We start from the raw sequence: 13,622 nt of genomic DNA, 5'->3' as shown, positions 1-13,622 counted from the left end.
AAAAACTGACTGTTCAGTTAAAATTTACAGTTGGCTCTCTACATTTGTGGCTTTGACTTTTGCGGATTTGATTATATGCTATTTTGATTAATATGTTCTCTCTAGGAATCTCTAAGTCCTCCAGCACAATTCTGCTGGAAGTTGACCATAAGAGTTGTGCTGGAGAATCTAGACGTTCCTAAAGAAAACACTTCTCTAGGCATTTGTAGGTCCTCCAGCATAACTCTATAATCAACGTCTGGCAGATGTTGACCATACAGTTGCCCTGGAGGACATGGAAATTCCTAGAGAGGTGTTCTCTCAGGTTAAAAGAACAGTGACTTCTTTATTTGTAGTTCTTCCACATTCACGTGGGGTCCTTCACCCACTAACCCCAGTGAATGCGGAGGGACCACTGTCTGTATTCAGCTTCATGGCCTAAGTACCCCAGAGGCACCAGATCCCATCTGATCTTGGAAGCTATGCAGGATCAGGCCTTGTTAGTACTTGGATGGGAGACAACTAATGAATAGAAGGTGCTGTCAACTATATTTCAGAGGAAGGAACTGGCAAAACCACCTCTGAGTATCCCTTGCCTAAGAAAACCCTATGAAATTCATGGGGTCACCGTAAGTGAGCAGGTGACTTGAAGGCACACATACACATTCAGCTTTAAGCCAACAAGACAATATTCCAATATGCCTGTGCTTCTTAAATAATTATAGATTGAGCTGTTTGTTTTAAGACAGAACAAGACAGCGGTAAAAGCAAAGAAACTCTTTTTACTACCCACTTTTCTTAAAATGTATACCCTTGTAAAATTACGAAACTTTCTTCACTGTCTGTATGCTTATAATATTCCTTTTTCCATGTGCCAAACTGTGCCAATACCAATTTCTTTCCCATGCTTTCTCATGTTCATATGAATGGCAATCAAAATTCCAAGAACCTCATAATAAATAACCTCTTAATGTCAATCTTTCAGGTAAGCAACATACATATGTTTGTATACATCTGAGATTAAAAAAAAACCTATGAGGCAAACATTGCAAATGAACATAAGAAGAACTCAGCTTCATAGGCCATAAGTCTGTCCAGTCCAGCTTTCTGGTTTCTACAGAAGCCATTCAGTTGCCCATTGGAAGCCTAGAGCCCTATATGAGCACAGCCAAACCCTCCATTTCATATTTCTCAGCAACTGGTATATTACCCTGAGCCTTCCTACCCTGAGGCATATCTTTACAACAAAAGGATATCAATTTATCCACCAAAGAATGTGCTCATTTTTTCCTCTGAGTGTATCTCTCATGTAACCAGTGTGGTATAGTGGTCTGAGTGTTGGACTATGACTCTGGGGACCAGGGTTCAATTCTCCACCAAGCCATGAAACCCACTGGGTGACTCTGGGCAAGTCATATGTTCTAAGCCTCGGGGAAGACAATGGGAAACCTCCTCTGAACAAATCTTGCCTAGAAAACCCTAAATCCTTAGGGTTGCTATAAGTGGGAAATGACTTGATGGCACACAGCAACACTAATATCAACATCCATCCTATCATGCAATCTTTATTTTCTGTGACCACATTTAACATACAGGCTAGTTAAGAATTCTTAACTTTGGAAGAGGTCTATATACACGCTGTAGACACATATCAAAAAAAACTGAGCCTACTCTGAGCCTGACCTAAAAGCTAAGCCCATTCTTCTTTGTGTAAAAGCAGACTAGTAGATAGGCCTGTATTGTGGGCCTTGGTCATTGTGGAGCAGGGATGGGCAAGCTCAAAAGTCCAGGGGCCAATTTTCATTCCCTGGGACCAAATGTGGGTCACACCAACATCAAAAAATAAAAAACGAAGTGTCCCCCAGAGTATCTCTGGCTTTCTAAAACCCAAATCAGGGATAAAAGAATGTGCAGGGAAGGTCTACACGTGGCTTAAAAATAATATTGTTGTCCTGCCAAGTGCAGCATTTCTCCTGTTTTGCTGGAACTTTTTTTGCTCAGTGGTGGAAGAGTTGGGGGCCCTTACAAAATTGTCATGCTTGCAGCCTCATCTTGCCCACCCTGATACGTAGCTATGTTTAGTAGCACTTTTGCAAGCTTTGATTTAGTTTAACTATCTGACAGATTTCGCACAGCTATGACATCCTAGACCAGTCAGTCTTTTCAGGATTCCATCCCCACCTCAGATTTCGCTCCTGAGCAATAAATTTCTAAAGGATTGCCCTCCCAGGATTTAGCTCCCTTTGCACAGACATGTTTGGAAACATGAGGACTTTTACTTGATCTGAGGCATTAATAATAAAGAACGAACGAGCTAACATGCAACCAGAACAGGCTGTGATTTAAATTGGCAGCCGGATTTTTCTTGGAAAATGACATTTCAACTTCACACCTACTCCAATATGCACTGCCCACATCCCCCATGGTTTCCACTCCCCATCAGTTTGTTGCTTGGTTTGCCAAATATCCTTTCCTTTGCCAAACAACAGGAAAGTCAGTGCCTGTCCTGCTGTTTAATGGGACTGCTGAGAGGATTTGTCAGCCCAACAGCAATTTTGAGTTGTGTCCTTCTGCCCTAGGTTTCAAAAATGAGCAATGCCATTCCCATGGCTCAGTTTGGTTAAGGTCAGCTTGCTGCCACTTTGAGACTCCCCTCTCGGCTCAGACTTTTCACTGACCATGGACTCTAGAATTCAATTAAACTTCCAGTTTTTACTTTCTTCTTCTTTCATTTTTAAAGAATTAATAATTAATACTTAAAGTATTGTTTAAGAGTGTAATTCATTAATAATCACACACACAAAGCATCCACATGCAAAAACCAAAAAACAAACATGGCTTCTCAACAGATGTCAATTCATTCATACTTTGTTTTGTTAAATCTTTTCATATCTTGTAACTCGAAATGTCAAGATTTCCTTCGCAAAGGTAAGTGTTTTTGATCTGTAAAATGTCCATTAAAAATCCAACATGGTGTGATGGCAATTACAACTGTTGTGTTCCTTTATTTATGTATTCGATAAACAGTAGCCTTTTTTCTATGAAAATGTTATGATTTATTTGTCCTTTACAGGCTCTAATGATAGCTTCTCCATAAGCCACATGTCCCAGAGTCTTCTTCACCACCTATATAGGGTTAGATCTCTGCTCTTCAAATTTTTATCTATCTCCACACAAGCAGCTGTGATAAAAAAAAGTCTATCAAGTCTTTATGTTGTAGTTGTCTGTTTTCTCTGGAGTAAAGAGAAAAGATCTGAGCAAGACTTCATTGTTTGTTTTGTGGTGACTGTCATCACATCCATTACTCACTCTTGTTAATTTTACTCATTGGTTTTGAAGCTGTTCTCCTGACCAATATCTGCAGTTATCAATTTTCTGGGCCAATTCTACCTTCGAAGAAATACTGGTGGTGATGCCTAATGCATGGTTTTCTTTCCATCCAGTGGTAAAATAGTAAATTCTGAAATTCTGTCCACCCTATGGACACACTCACAAGGAAAGTCCAAAAGTGCAAGCTGGCCTGTTCATTAATCTCCCTCACTGTGTATTATATGTGTCTGTGTACAGACACACGAACAGTCACTCAAGATTTTCCAGGAATTTCTTTTCCCAGCCCAAGGGAGAAACTTTTATTTCAGTCAACTAAGGCTGCATCCACACTGCAGAAATAATGCAGTTTAACACCACTTTAATTGGCATGGCTCAATGCTATGGAATTCTGGGAACTATAGTTTTGTTGGACATTTAGCCTTCTCTGACAGCACTCTGTTGCTACAACTATGGTTCCCAGAATTCCATAGCACTGAGCCACAGCAGTTAAAGTGGTGTCAAACTCAATTATTTCTGCAGTGCGGATGTAGCCCCAGTCTAGCAATTTTCCTGCAGCTACTGTGATGATTCAAGGAGCAGGGATATGCTCTCCAACTGTCCCACTATGGCAGGGACAGTCCCAATTAATCCTCTGTTGTCCAGTTTTCAGCTGCTTATAAGATGTCCCAGTTTCCCTCTCCTCATCCCACTTTTCCCCTTCATCTTCTGCTTACTCCAGTTGCTGCAAACTGAGTTTCAATTGCAAAAGTAGTTTGTACACAGTTAACTCGGTGGGAGGCAGAGGAAAGGAAGAGGCAGAGTCTTGCCTTCCTAGTAGGCTCAGACAAAAACAAATTATTCCAGCATCTCCTAGCTTGTGTGATCTTTCTCATTAATAACATTTGCCATCTTGATCATACTCTGATGTTGCTCAGCCACGGATGTCCCGATTTTCATCAGTTAAATGTTGGAAGCCCTACAGGGAAATCTAAGGAGTAGGGGTGACAGACAATGTCATTATCCTTGCTGTGCAGGAAGTGTCGACAAGTACAAGATCAGCCTCTGTTACACCACTGTTCCCTGTACTGTTTGATTCAGGTCAAGGCTGGCCCTACAATTAGGCTGAGTGTGTCATATTGTCTGAGGAAGCTGATATGGAGTGTTATCAAAAGAGAACGAAAGGTGCTATCAAGGTGTGATTTACCCCCTGTGATAAGCACTTGTGCAATTTTTCTGCATCAAGTGCCAAAATAAGTGGGTTAACCTTGAGCAGTATGGATGTTAGCCAGGATTGAGCAGGGTACTGCCATTGGATTATGCTTTATCTGCCAGTGGAACTGGGACTTGCTTTCCTCCCCTTCCACCCTTTGTAGTATTGAAATTGCTCTGATGGGCATCCTAGTCCTCTGGGGCAAATGTTTACTGTGTACAGAAGGAAGGATGGATAATCTCCCTGTCTGGATTGCTGAGGCAGAAACAGTTCAGTCCATCTGAAATCTTTATTATACATCATCCTGAGCATGACAAATCTCATCCAAGGGTGCATCCAGTCTGATTAAAAAGACCAGAAAGCCCCAGGTTTTGTTCCTGTTCTTTCAAATTTTGTTTTGGTGATCCCCACATGTCTTGTTTATCACAGAATATTTCCTGTCAGCTCCTGGTACTATCAAATTTTTAAAACCAGCTCCCTATGTCCGTTTATTTTAACCCAGTATAAAATCAGAAAGAACAGGAACAAAATCTGGGACTTTTCAGTCAGTCTGGATGCACCTTGATTTTGGAAGGTAAGCAGAGCCAGGCCTGGTTAGTACATGGATGGAAGACGACTGGGGAATAAGAGGGATTTGAAGTAGGGGTTAGGAAAAGCTCTATCCAAAAACTTGGAGAACTGCTGCCAGTGTGAATTTACAGTAATAGGCTGGATGAATCAATGGTGTGATACAGCATAAGTTTGCTTTTGATATTCCTAAATCCATGTCCTCCTGCTGGATATTGGACTTCAGCTTTTGGAATGGATAGGTGGGAATTTGTATTATTCTGCCTTAAGCAGGAAACCTATCATGGATGGGACGTGGTTCATGCCTTGCTGTATTCTTTGTATTTTTGTTTGTTGTGATGTGCCTTCAAGTCATTTCTGATGTATGCCAACCCTCATGTGACCCTGTTCATGTGATTTTCTTTGTAAGGTTTTTCAAAGGGGGGGTTGCCATTGCATTCCTCTGAGGCTGAGAGTGTGTGACTTGCCCAAAGTCAACCAATGGGTTTCCATTGCTGAGCTGGGATTTGAATCCTGGTTTCCCAGTGTCCTAGTCCAACACTGAAACCACTACATCACACTGCCTACTCAGAGCTGTACAACCGATCTGATAATCCCCACACAAGTATCATCACTGTACTGCCTCTGCTCCCAATACCCCAGATCTTTATCCAGGCTATTGCTCTCGCCTTGAGTTTTGCAGCCCTATTCCTGAGAACAAACCATATATATATATTCTGGCCAAAGAAGACCAGCAACCCTGTTGATAGTCCTTGGAACACTTAGCATATCAAATTTTAAGATCAACAGTGTTGTTGTCTTTGGGAAAAGGTCCACCAAAAATTATGTGCAGTTTCCTGCTCTGTATATTAATGTTAATAAGAGGAGTCTCATGATAGAATGCAAGCAAAATTGGTGTTTAATAAACAAAAGAAAAGAAAAAGGAAAACTTAACCAACAACATTTCTGAATGGTTTGCCAGGCCCATATTCAATTCCTATCATTTACACAAAGAGCAGCTTTATTTCATAAGAGGCACTACAAGCCTGGTGTGTACAACAGAGAACCTACAAAAATATATTGGGTTGAAAAATGATCCAAGGAGCAAATACAAACACTCCATCATTTCTGCTGGATAAATGTGTAATTTCTTTCCTTGGTACAATTTGTGCAGTGGAATAAACTCACAGGCTTGTTTAATTTGAATTAAATGACTATCCCTCAAGAAGAAAAAGAAGCTCCGCCATCTCTCAAGTTTTAAAAGGCACTATAAAAACCTGCAAAATCAGGGTCAGAAAAAGCCCAGAGACTATTAAATGTAATGAAAGCGGCTATCAATTTCTGCATTTCCAGTCTTGCCACAGTTTTATGCAACTTTTTCACAGGCTCAATCAACATTTATGATAGCAACCCTGTATACAGTCAAATTATCTTGACCAAATGGCAGATAATAAATTTCAGTGTCCAACAAGGAAAATCAATTGTCAATATAAACTGTGGATAACATCAAATAAAATGGTCCCCTGTAAATCTATGATGAATAAGATTGGCTTTTGTATTAACTAACAGAAGGAATAGAAATTCATCTCCTCCAGTCTTTGGCTCAACAATTTAGGACCTACCTTTTCTGAGCCAATCTTCTCTATTTATTAGCAAAAGAATGATACTAGTTGTTATCATTATACAACTAGATAGAAAAATAGTTTGAAAAAGGTGTACAGGTTTTTTAAAAAAATGTTGAACAAGAATAAACTCAATCTTTTCCCTTTTTTTCCTTTGCATAAAATGAAAGCTCAGCTTACAGCCATACAATATATGTAAGAAGGGAGACTGGGGGTTTTTTGGCCCGACAATGATCAAGTTTTAAAATATATACAGAATTTTACTAAGAATGTAACGTCTCAATTTTTATACACAGTTGCTAGCCCTTAAGGCTGAAAGTGTGCAGGACATACTGAAATTTGAGAAGCCAGAAGAGCAGCAGAATTAGATTTGCTGGTGTGTTAATAATGATTGACCAAAATGACCCACCTTGTGTGTAAGGTTTTCACTAGCACTAAGACAGTGGCTTTGTATGGAAGCTAGGTGCCTGGAATCACATTTCCTCCAACATATCAGTTGAAAACCAAGATACATGTGGCCAAGCAGCATCAGAGCATGGACAAGATGGAAGAAATTATTAATGAGGAAAAACAAAAAGGCTATGAGAATCTACAGCAATTTGCTTTTGCCTGACCCAAGAGCAAGATTCCATTCTGTCCTCTCCTCTCCTCCCTGCTGAGTTCACTTGAGTGTAAGCTGCTTGAAATTCAATTTGCAGCAAATGAAGGAAGCTGAGGACAAAGCGGGGAAGAGTGGGAAAAAGAAAGCCAAATTGGGACATTTTAAACTCAGCTGAAAACCTGGTAAGATAGGATTAATCTGAAGTGACCCTGCCAAATTGGGACAGTTGAAGGTTATGGAATCAGGTCAGTGGCCATCACAATTGAAGAGAGAGATTCCATGTCAGGTGAAGAAGGATGGATTCTGCTAGCTACTAGCTCTATGCTAGCTATATGACAAAGCAACAGAGTACAGGGACTGGAGTAATGAGAGGAAGCCAGACCTGAGAGTATCAGTCTGTAGGCGAGGAAGCAATAGCACAGAAGACGACAGTAGGGAACCCTAATTACTTGTCTCTATCTTCCCTCAAGGACAGTAGTAAAATATAGCTATTGAGTCATTGTTATTTGTTTACTGCTTCTTAGTGCCCAAGGCTCCAAAAGCAGTGTCTGGGAAATAAAACAAGCAAAACATAGTATAGACTTCTCTGCTGGCTAGAACTTCAAGAGGGATGGAGCTGGCTTGACTTGCCTTGGGAGGGAGTTGCACAACTGAGTTGCCACTACTGAGAAAGCCCTGTCTTATGTACTCACCAATGTAGCCTCTCAGGATGGTGAGGCAGACAGCAGGGTTTCCACTGAGTGGGTCAAAAACGACATATTGAACATTGCTTTGAAACTGATTGGATGCCAGGGCAGTTGGTACAAGACAAGTGATGTATGATCTCTTAACAACACATCTGATAACACTCAGGTCATTGTTTTTTAAGGGCAGCTCCATATAGAGTGCTGTACAAATGGGATTTAGTAGTTACTGGAATGCTTTGTCCATTATTGTTGCTTCTCCTGCCCCCCAGCCCTGCATTTCCTGCCATACTGCTGTATTTTGAAGCACATCAACAGTAAAGCAAACTACAGTCTTTCTTTCAAAAAGCCTGTAGCTTGTTTCAAGCCTGTCCAAGCTCTGAGAAGCCTCTTTGTGTATGCTTTTCCAAGGGAATTTGCTATTTGTTCTGCTATCATCAGTGCAGCACAAAAAGGTGGCAGCAAGCAGAGGCCTGCTCTGGTAGATTTAGGAAGTCTTCTGGAAAAGCATTCCACTTAAAAACAATATAGTCTTGTTTTAAGGCAAGAGTAAACCAATGTGGCCCTCCAGATTTTTTATTTTTATTTTATTTTGTCCACAGCTCCCATCAACCCAGAATAGTCAATGTTAGAGGATTATGGGAGGTGTTGTTTAAAAACCACCCAGAGGGCTACAGTTTGCCGTTGCTGATTTAAAAGGGAAAATGTGGTTTTGGTGGCACAGCAAAGCTGGCAGGAGTCCCCTACGTCTGTTGTCAACATATGGAAATGTAGAGGTTTGCATTAAATCTGACATGCCCCAAGAGGTAATATTTGCTTTTTGCAAACAAAGCTCGTGCTCCATTTTAGGTTTGTGCAGACTCCATTTCAGTATGCTATACACACAAATTCTTAAAAAATGGTTACCAAGAGGCCAAGTAATAACTGGGATAAATTATTATTCCACACACTGGCACTGTTTTTTCAGTTAAATTTACACAAGAACAAGCAAAGTAGCAGAATAGCAAGAGCGCAGTTCTAGGTTCAGTTTAACTCCTAGCTGGCTTCCAAGTGTTTCCCTGAGCCTATATATCCATGCCTATATCCCTTATCATTGTATCATGACAGTTGTGCAGTGCAAAACGACAGCAAATCAGTATTAAAGAAGATATTGGAAACCTATGTACTATGAGAGGATCAGTTGCCTGACAACACATAGTATGCTGTGGCTGGGCATCTTCGCTTACGTAGTATCATTTGGCTTCCGTCTTGACATACGGAGATATTTACACATTATGGCAATCAGGCAATAATAATATTTAATAGATATAAATGGTCCAACAACAAAAGGTGAGGAGACACATAGAACAACCAAGTCAACATCAGGTGACATATTGCTTGATGATATCATCAGACGCCATCAAGCTGCTTTTCTCCATAAGAATAAATAAAAGTTCATGAAAGTTTTGATCTTGTACATGAATACAGCTGGTGTTAATGCTCAACAAGCAGATGGCAATGATGACACAGAGATATTAGACTTATTGGCCATGCTCATCACATGGCCATTGTTGGTGAGGATACAAACTTACTAAGATGTCTCAGAAAGCACAGAGATTTCAAGCAAAACATGGTTCCCTTTGAAGCATTGAGAAAAACAGCACACCAGACTTTTCTGTAAATACTACAAGGGGAGTAAGTGATGTATATCTTACTGTTCATGAGTTTTAGCAGGAACATTTAACACAACACAAAGAAAAGAAGAAGATCATCCAAGCCCTTGAAGATCAGTTCAAAGTTATGTGATCGAGTTGGGGTCTTTAGTTATTGCTATGTCAAACAAGAGATTACAGTGCTGTCAATTGTTTCCTATGGATGGAGCATCCAAGGATGTGGAATGTGTAACTGTTATTTATATATTTAATTTATATCCTTCGCTTCTTCTGGGATAGGATCCAAGGTAGCATCTGTTCAGATGTTGTTGGACGGTAACTTCCATCATCCATCACAATTTTCTCTACAACCAAAGGCTGATGCTACTTGCCATTCAGTGACATCTGGAGGTACCGTACATCTGTTTTAAATTAAGCCAGAGACAGTATAGTGCAAGCCCAGTGACCAAGCTAGCTGGGGGTTTTGGGCCACTGTAGTCCAAAAAGTAACATTTCCAGGCTCAGGCTGGAGACAAACATCCTAACAGCCACAAGTCACTTATCCTTACCACTCATGTTTAGCATGCACTTTTAAAGGTTCAGCTGCAATGTGAACTTCATCCACAATGAAGTGGAAATAAAAGCTCTCTAATTCTATCTTTGTTCCAGTACCACACTACAAACAGTTTGCTCCTGATTAGTTAAGATTATGTTTTAAGAAATACTCTGGCTCGTGGCCTCCATAAACAACACTGTCCTAATATATGTATATGTGTGTAACTAACCTTGGCATCTAACACAAGCATTGCAAATAAACTGAGAACAGCCATGTGCTGTCAATTAACAAATTAATAGACAGCCCTATGTATACTCAACTGTCAGCTCAACAGTCAGAGTTTAATGAGACTTGCAAAAAAAAATGCTCACAAGATTTCTGCCTGTTTCCCATCTTTAATGAGGCAAAAACTCATTCTACCTTCCTTATAAGGTAGAAAATAATAACTACATTATCCCTAACACTAAAAGTCTAGCAGCATCATTTCTACATCAAAAGGATGTCTTATCCTCTAGTCAATATAATCAAGTTTAGTTAACATATTTTATGCAATTGGCAGCTCTGCACAATGTCACAATACCTATTGCTATACTTGCACTTTAAAATATTTATTAATAATAGCCATTTGTGAATTGCTGGTTCTCTTGAAGAATTTTGTACTTCTTTGTACTGTAGGTTAGAGCACATTTTAGCCAAGTTGATTAGAAATTTCATATGAAAACTTGGAATGTATAAAACCTTAGCATAACACATACAAAGAAGAGATCATTAAAATATGAGAAGGCAGCTTCTTAGGCTGAAGCACCAGTAAATGGTGGCCTTTTCTGTAAGGTACTAAAGACATTTTATTTTGACATACAAATGCATGAACAGCTAACACAATAATTTCTTGCCCCTCAAAATGTATTAATTCTACACAATTAAGTCTTATTTAAATGTTCCTCCTCTATATTCTCAGCATATTGCAGCAAAACATGAGTCATTTAATGGTGTGGGGGGGGGGGGCTCTGCAACTCCAACAGCACATGATCTGCAATCATTGGGGTAGGTGCTGGTGACCCACATCTCAAAGTACATGCTATTGGCCACTGTTGTTGTTACTGTGTGCCTTCAATTAGTTTCTGACTTATGGCAACCCTAAGGGGATCCTATCTTCAGAGGAAGTTTGCTATTGCCATCCTCTGAGGCTGAGAGAGTGAGACTTTCACAAGGTCACCCAGTGGGTTTCCATGGCTGAGCCGAGATTCGAACCCTGGTCTCCAGAATCCTAGCCCAATGCTCAAACCACTACACTGCACTAGCTCACACTGGCAATTACTCTATATTAAATAAGTGTGATGGGAATGAACAGGTTGCCAACTTATAATTGAGCTACGAGTGGGTCATCTGTGCAGTCACATGTATGGTGTTGCTATGCACCTACACAAAGATCTTCAGAAGCCACTAAAACTGATGAATCAATTACAAGGAGGTAATCTGTTCATCTTTGCAGTCTCTGACTCACACACATAGGAGAACAGCAAGCTAATTCACTGAGGATAATGGGTCATGCCAGGACTGATGACAGAATTGCCTGCCAAAAGCCCCATTAGATCAGAATTGAGCATCCAGTCTATACTGAGATAGGAACATCAGTGGCTGTGACCATATGGCTGTATGGCATAGTTCTAGGAGAAGAAACTGTCTGAGATATGCCCACAAGGTGGCTGTTGCTCAAGTCAAATGAACTTTAACCCTTCACTGAAGGGGTTTCCCAGAAAGGTAAATTGCTACCCAGTGGGAGAGTTGCTTATACAAAATTGCCTTTTTCTTTTTGCAACAAATGGACAAGGGGTCTTCTGGAAGTGTTTCGTTCAATTGACATAGAATAAGAATGCCTTTATAATGTCCAGTGTACGGAGGGAGTGCTCAAGATTAGAGGGAGATAACAGAGACACCAGGAATTGATGGACATGTCTGAGGGAGAAGTCATCAGGTGCAATACCTTCATTCTGCAGAAAGGTGGGACAGGAGGTCTACTTGGATGCACAATAACATTTTGATGATTGTTTGCAGCGAGTGGATATCACCTCCTTGATAGACAGAGGACAGGAAAGAGGAGGATGAAGTAGCCAAGCAATTAGCCTGAGAGTGGCAATGTGTGGGTAGAGTATGTCACCATGACTCATAGAGAGATCTGGTTGTCTCAAGGAATGGAGAAAGTAACTACCAGACAAACTGAGGATAGTGGAGAACCATGGTTGGTGGGGCCATGACAGGGTGATCACGGTGACGTCTGTCTTGTCTTCTATTTTGTGATGATTCTGGTGAGGAGAGGAAAGAGAGGAAAGGCATACAGTATAAGAATGCCCCAAACAAAATAAAGGTTTTTTTCCTGAACAATCGCTGGGAACATGAAGTGGTGTTCCTCATAAGCAGATGTGACTGATGTGAACAGCAGAAATGGAGGCAGGTAGCAAAGGCCATCCTATTCATTATGTTGGATAGATTAGTCTACCAGCCGAGAAAGCAACGCACCAAATGAGATACTGAGAGACTGTGCCTTTCTTAATTGAAGTGGTCTGTGGACCACAAGTCCCAGTGCAACTGAAAGGATCTGACCTTGTCACATTGATTCCCAGTTTATCATGAAGCCCAGATTGTGAAGAAAGGAAATGGTGAGACAGACATCTTGCAGGGCCTCATGAAAGAAAGAGTAGACTAAGGGCTATTTGTCTAAGCTTGTTGAATTATATAAAGGACTCATGAATCCAGAGTGGCCGTGGTCCACCTGTAGAAGAATGGTGCTAGCCAGTTCTGGAATGGAGTGGAGAAACCAGTAGCACCTTGTCAAGGGGAGTCAAAAACAACCCTTGAAGACATGTGGAGGATTGTTGCTAGAAGAACGGTGTTTCGATTGGCCATAGAAACAACAGGAAAAAGAGCCCTGGGAGCATATCCTGGAGCAGAGATGAGAGGACTGGGATACTTGTTTAGCGAGTAATAGCTTGAATTAATACAACTTCAACTTGGACTGCTGGGCAGGTTGCAACTACAGGCCACACTTTTTAGCAGTGGATATCATCTGGTTGTGTTCCAGTTTCTCATTTGTAGATGAGTGGAACAGCCTTTGCTCTTTGAAAGGGAGATCCTTGATGGTAGTTCTTGGGTAAGACTTGCAGAACAGGGCCAAGTATTTCTATGAAGGGTTATAGCATTAGCCATGGCTTTTGTACTAGTCTGTTCCATGCTTAGCTATGGTAATTTTCTGAACTGCTAAATTATATGCCCCAGATTGGAAAACTCGTTGCCTTCTCTTATCATCTGAAAGATAATCAAGGTAGTTCCCAGAGGAACTGTTGGTAGTGCACCAAATTCTTGGTAGTTTCCTAGCCTAACCATAAGACTGATGCAGAGTAAGTCTTGTGGGCCATGGCACCAATCTTACAACCCTGTTTATTGGCCAGAGCGACATGGGCATCTATAGAAGATTGAACTACTTCAAC

This window comes from Sceloporus occidentalis, unplaced genomic scaffold (genome assembly GCF_023333645.1).
Source record: "Sceloporus occidentalis isolate IW3139 unplaced genomic scaffold, rSceOcc1.0.p SCAF_2, whole genome shotgun sequence".
NCBI classification, from domain to species: Eukaryota; Metazoa; Chordata; class Lepidosauria; order Squamata; family Phrynosomatidae; genus Sceloporus; species Sceloporus occidentalis.
Note: the sequence above shows the minus strand (reverse complement) of the source record.